The 6306-nt window shown below is 41.4% G+C and overlaps 1 long non-coding RNA gene across 1 annotated transcript; it reads right to left on the reverse strand.

The window, feature by feature from the left end:
• Positions 1–2082: 2082 nt before the first annotated feature.
• On the reverse strand, positions 2083–4849 carry LOC110536932. Its single transcript, XR_002475525.2, has 2 exons — positions 4518–4849; positions 2083–2840 (listed from the first exon to the last, which is right to left on the reverse strand). It is a non-coding gene; the product is annotated as an uncharacterized LOC110536932 (long non-coding RNA).
• Positions 4850–6306: the final 1457 nt, after the last annotated feature.

Raw genomic sequence — 6306 nt, forward strand, 5'->3', positions numbered from 1 at the left:
GAGTACACCACTTCGCCCCCTGAGATCTCCTCCTCTTGACATCTCATGCCTGATGTCTGACGTGCTTGGCTCGGCCAGAATGCCTCCAGCTATGCTACCCCTGCAGTCTGCCTCAGAGATGAAACGACTCAATATCGCCATCTGCCGGTCTTTTGGACTACCACAGCGCTAGACTACAGTAAACAATGTCTGCCATGTCTGAGTATTCGTCCAGCTGAGGTATTCATTCATACGGTCTCTCCGATTCAATATAAAACAAATGATCCACATCACCATATGAATATTGGGTTATATGTAATCGGATATTGCCTTTTCCATTTGTATTAGAGTGTAATACTTATCTGGAGCCTTGCTTGATGTTTGATAAGTTAGATATTATATTGTGATGTTGGTGGTGCAGCACACTCAAGTGAATGTAACTCATGTAGGGCCCCGATACCGATTTATAAATGTATGTTTTTCCTAAACACTTCTCAGTATTTGGTATTCAGACTTAATTTATTCAGTTGCCTCTGCCGGTGTGGCTACCTTGCGCGCTCTGAATAAATGTCATTCAACCACTGAAAACCACTTTCTGGCCAACAGATTTTCTCGTGAATTTTTATTCAATGGGGTTTTCAGTACATGTATCTTAAACCATCCCGTTAAATAGAGAATATACCGTAGGAATCAATGAAAGACAGCCATCTATGTATATTTGTTTCAGTTTCAGAACCAACTGGTAGATTTAAAAATACTTTGATCTTGTAGATTATTTAGGCAGATTTGGCGGTTAGGAAATAGCCTATGTACGAATAAAATAAAAAACAGTTTGGAGAGCCTTTATGCACAGAATATATTAATGAATAAAAAATACAGTGGTTTGATTCATTCTGAAAGTTGTCATAGTCAAGTTCAATACATTAAATATTGGAAGTTAGAAAAAAGTGTACAATAAGGGTTGAACAATAAAATCCATCCTAATTCTCACTAATCATCAACGGTCCAGTCGTCTTGAACCGTGCGCCAGGCTCCAGGTTTAACCTGCTATGTGCGGACTGAGTTCTATAATGATGCAAACAGGCTACGTTACGTGGCCCCCAATTATTGCACAACGTTTGCCTAATTTAATCCAATATTACTAGCGAGTCTCAGGAACAATTCACACGGACGTGACAGAGGAAAGAAAGGTAAATGGAATGGAATGATGCAAAAATAAATATATGTGGTTATTACTGATGGTGGCTAACGATAGTGGCTAATGTTTAACATGATACAAATTGTAAAATAAAACAAAAAAACCCGGGCGTATAATCCAACCATTCTAAAACGCGTACATCAACTCGGCAGTTTCAGCCCATCAGCTTGGGTCTCCAAATGTCATCCAAGAAAATCACAAGGGCACGCAAACTAAAATCGGAATGGCACAGCTATTTTTGTCCTATTTCAATGTGGCCACAATTCATTTCATGGTGATATGATTTTCAGTTTGCTTCCATATGGCTGCTTTTACAATCCACTTCTCCAGACGGATTACTAATTTATTTAGGTTTTATAAATGTATCAATTAAGGTGCATGGAGAATGCTGTTATTTCTATTTGAAAAAGAAAGCAGATGCTCTTCCCCACTTGGAACCGGCAGGTTGGCTTGACTTCATTCATGGTTTCCTTGCATATAACTTGTAGCTTTTCTTCTCCACCCTCTGCTGTAGTGGAGGCTGCAATAAGAGGAAATGGCTGGAATAGAGCTAATGGAATGGCATCAAACACCTGGAAACCATGGAAACCATGTGGTTAATGTATTTGACATCATTCCACTCATTCCGCCCCAATCATTACCAGGAGCCCATCCTCCCCAGGTCCCAGCAACCTCCTGTGACTGATTGTCTGAAAACCAACGGCCCCATTAACACTGTAGGCTCCCTCTTTGTGTCCCAGGAAGTGTTGTTTTTCTGCCTAGTGAGTCTCACTGAAACAGTAAACTTTATTGGAATTTAAACTTCCAAAGTGTGAAAGGTCATGTCCTACAGCCATTAAACTAGACACCAAAGACCAACCCATGTCCTACAGTCATTAAACTAGACACCAAAGACCAACATTATGTAAGTAGAGACATGTTTTTAATTTGGATTCATTGACAACATAGACAACACAGAGGACGCAATGCTATTTTCTTCCAGCATCACATGAAAACACAATGGGTCATGTATCTTGGTCTCTAAAAGATGTCTGTGCATTAGTAACACAGTGTAACATGTAGGCAGAGAAGGAAATGGGTCAGCAAGCATCTGAAGCTTCATGTATCTTGGTCTCTAAAAGATGTCTGTGCATTAGTAACACAGTGTAACGTGTAGGCAGAGAAGGAAATGGGTCAGCAAGCATCTGAAGCTTCATGTTTTGCCACTGTATCACACGTCTGCTTTTAAAACGTACATTTTACAGTCAGCATGTGATCAATCACGACCAGTCGTATTAAAATCTCATCCAGCCAAACTTTACTCAAACTACAAACTTTATACGCTCTCTGTATTTAGTTCATGACCTTATTTCCCATGGTGGGTAGGAGGAATACATGCAACAACAATCCCCTCTCAAACCAGCAACAACAAGATTCAAGGCCTGTGAAGAGAGAACCAAACCGCATTGAGTTAACCAACCAGGATATATGGCCATGTAAGGTGTGACCCTTACTTCCCCGCCACTGTCTCTGTTTGACTGACTTCAGGACACGGGGTCGCGGTGACGCTGTTCTCTTCTCAACGTAGCTATTTAGTGTGAAAATGGCGTTTGATAGCAGAGGACACAAACACCATTGTCACACTCCACAGCTTCGGAGGATAAAGACGGAGGGAAGGGAATACCTGGGATGTGGGGGAGAGAGAGATTAGTCATCTATTGTACGTTTGTCCCTGGGGAATTTCATAGGCTGTTGGATGTGTTTCAATGTAGAAATGACCACCTACAAATAGTATTTCAGTCTTAAAATGAATTTAGACTGATAACTAGTGAGACTGCCATGTAACAGTACAGACTCCCTGACCAAGGAAGGCCCTTTTCCCCCGATTGCTCAGTTTGGCCGGGTGGCCAACTCTATGAAGAGTCTTGGTGGATTCCAAACTCCTTCCATTTAAGAATGATGGAGGCCACTGTATTATTGTGGACCTTCAATGCTGCAGGCAATTTTTGGTTCACTTCCCCAGATGTGTGCCTCGACACAATCCTGTCTCGGAGCTCTACGAAAAATTCCTGTCATCTGTGGGACCTTATAAGGACAGGTGTGTGTCGATAGATGTGCAATTTATTTAAATGAGGTATTTCTGTTCTTTATTTGTAATACATTTGCAAAAAAATTTAAAAACCTGTGCACGCTTTGTCATTATGGGGTATTGTGTGTATAGTGCTGAGGATTACATAAAAATAAAAATAAAGATTTTTAGAATAAGGCTGTAACATAACAAAACGTGTAAAAAGTCAAGGGGTCTGAATACTTTCCGAAGGCACAGGTGTACTACAGTAGAATATAGTATATAAAGATATATACAGGTGTACTACAGTAGGAAGTAGTATATAAAGATATATACAGGTGTACTACAGTAGGAAGTAGTATATAAAGATATTTTCATTTGTGTTACAGCAGGAGGTAGTATTTAGAAATATTCAGTTGTGCCACAGTAGGATATAGTATATAAAGATATATTCAGTTGTGTTACAGCAGGAAGTAGTATATAAAGATATACAGATGTATACAAGTGTACTACAGTGGGAAGTAGTATATAAAGATATATACAGGTGTACTACAGTAGGAAGTAGTATATAAAGATATATACAGGTGTACTACAGTAGGAAGTAGTATATAAAGATATATACAGGTGTAATACAGTAGGAAGTAGTATATAAAGATATATACAGGTGTACTACAGTAGGAAGTAGTATATAAAGATATATACAGGTGTACTACAGTAGTAAGTAGTATATAAAGATATATACAGGTGTAATACAGTAGGAAGTAGTATATAAAGATATATACAGGTGTACTACAGTAGGAAGTAGTATATAAAGATATATACAGGTGTACTACAGTAGGAAGTAGTATATAAAGATATATACAGGTGTACTACAGTAGGAAGTAGTATATAAAGATATATACAGGTGTACTACAGTAGGAAGTAGTATATAAAGATATATACAGGTGCACTACAGTAGGATATACAGGTCTGCTATGTAAAGGCTCATTTCTCCTCACATTATGAGCTTCGGTGACCATTCATCCATCTGCAGTAAGGCTCTACTCAACTATGTGAATAAACCTGCCGCTTGTCAGATGGAGCAGTCAGTCTAGTCCGGTTTCGTCCAGTCCGATCCAGTCTAGTCCGGTTTCGTCCAGTCCGATCCAGTCTAGTCCGGTTTCGTCCAGTCCGATCCAGTCTAGTCCGGTCTAGTACAACATGCATCTTCTTCTGAAATACACCAATTCCCCCTCCTTGATGGTGTTGTCTTGTGTTAGATGACGTGCTCCTTGAGATCCTACGGTAACTCACCGTGAGACTACTTGTTGGTGGACCGTCTTGGCCCCTCTCCCCGTTCCACTCCCTCTCTGTAGGCCCCAGGACAGGACTGCTCTCTGAGTGCATCCAAAACCACACCATTTTCCCTGTATGCTCAAGTGGTGCCATTTCAGACAAAGCATGTGTCTCCTTCTTTGTACCGTCTCATCCAGGCTCTTCGGTAAAGACCAGGTAGCCCTACAAGTCCAGTCCGGTTTGCAGCAGTCCATGGTGGGTTGACGCAGGTCTGTGGAGAGGCGCAGGTGTGTAGACAGAGAGACAGTCAGCATTTGGGAATGTTGCTTTCCCTTCCCCTCCCTTTATGTAGCCAGAAGGGGGTTGTATGGACTAACAGTTAATTCCCCTCAGTGATAAGCGGCAGGGAAGTATCGATCGACCCTGACTAAATAGTGGAGGAGGGGGGCACCAACGCACTAACCTGGTAGGGTAGACAGGCAGACGTCTACACTACCTATTTCACATTCAGCTATTATTCATAAAGACTATCATACACAATATCTTTGTAACTGTAATTTATAGTTATTCATAACAATAGGAAATGTAAAGGTAGCAACTTCACTTCCCTTCATTGCATGTATTGGCCTCCATCTTTGTGTTTTTTTTTTTTAAAAGGTTCTAATACCTGTGATGAAGATCCTCGTGCCAACGAGAGAACATGAAACCCTATATGACGATGACAGTTGTTATCTTAGTCAGACAGAACTGTACATATCACTGTCTACATGGTGCAGTGTTCTTCTGAAGTCTTACCAAAGTCCCCTTGCCTGTCACCATCCTCTAGTCTACTGTAGCCTGCAGTATGACCAATTCAAATGGTTGACAGCTTGACTTTGAAAAGTTAGACATGGCCCCTGGGGCCATATAGGAGATAAGAATCTCGAAATCTTACATTGAGCCGTTGTTAACAAACTGTCATAACAGATCTGACAATGAATTAATATTCAAATAAACCACAAAATTTGTTGGGACATACAGTATGTTGGTACTCTTACTGATATGATCTTGTGAACAATAATCATACTATTTACCTTTTCACATCTCCAACAACAAGCTTTCCCCAAAGAAAAGTCTGCACACTGTGTGCATGATACACTATATACAAAAGTATATGGACACCCTTTCAAATGAGTGGATTCGGTAATTTCAGCCACACCCATAGCTGGCAGGTGCACACAGCCATGCAATCTCTATAGACAAACAATGGTAGTAAGATGACCTTACTGAAGAGCTCAGTGACTTCAACGTGGCACCGTCATAGGATGCTACCTTTCCAACAAGTCAGTTTATCAAATTTCTGCCCTGCTAGAGCTGCTCCAGTCAACTCTAAGTGCTGTTATTGTGAAGTGGAAATGTCTAGGAGCAACAACGGCTCAGCCTTGAAGTGGTAGGCCACACAAGCTCACAGAATGAGACCACGGAGTACTTAGTGTATAAAAATTGCCCGTCTTCGGTTGCAACACTCACCACCGAGTTCCAAACTGCCTCTGGAAGCAACGTCAGCAACTGTTTGTCGGGAGCTTCAGGAAATGGGTTTCCAAGGCCGAGCAGACACACACAAGCCTAAGATCAACATGCGCAATGCCAAGCGTCGGCTGGAGTGGTGTAAAGCTCGCCATTGGACTCTGGAGCAGTGGAAACGCGTTCTCTGGAGTGATGAATCATGCTTCATCTGGCTGGACGGATCTGGGTTCGGCGGATGGCAGGAGAACACTACCTGCCCGAATGCATTGTGCCAACTGTAAAGTTTGGTGGAGGAGGAATA

This window comes from Oncorhynchus mykiss, chromosome 12, assembly GCF_013265735.2.
Source record: "Oncorhynchus mykiss isolate Arlee chromosome 12, USDA_OmykA_1.1, whole genome shotgun sequence".
Lineage (NCBI taxonomy): Eukaryota > Metazoa > Chordata > Actinopteri > Salmoniformes > Salmonidae > Oncorhynchus > Oncorhynchus mykiss.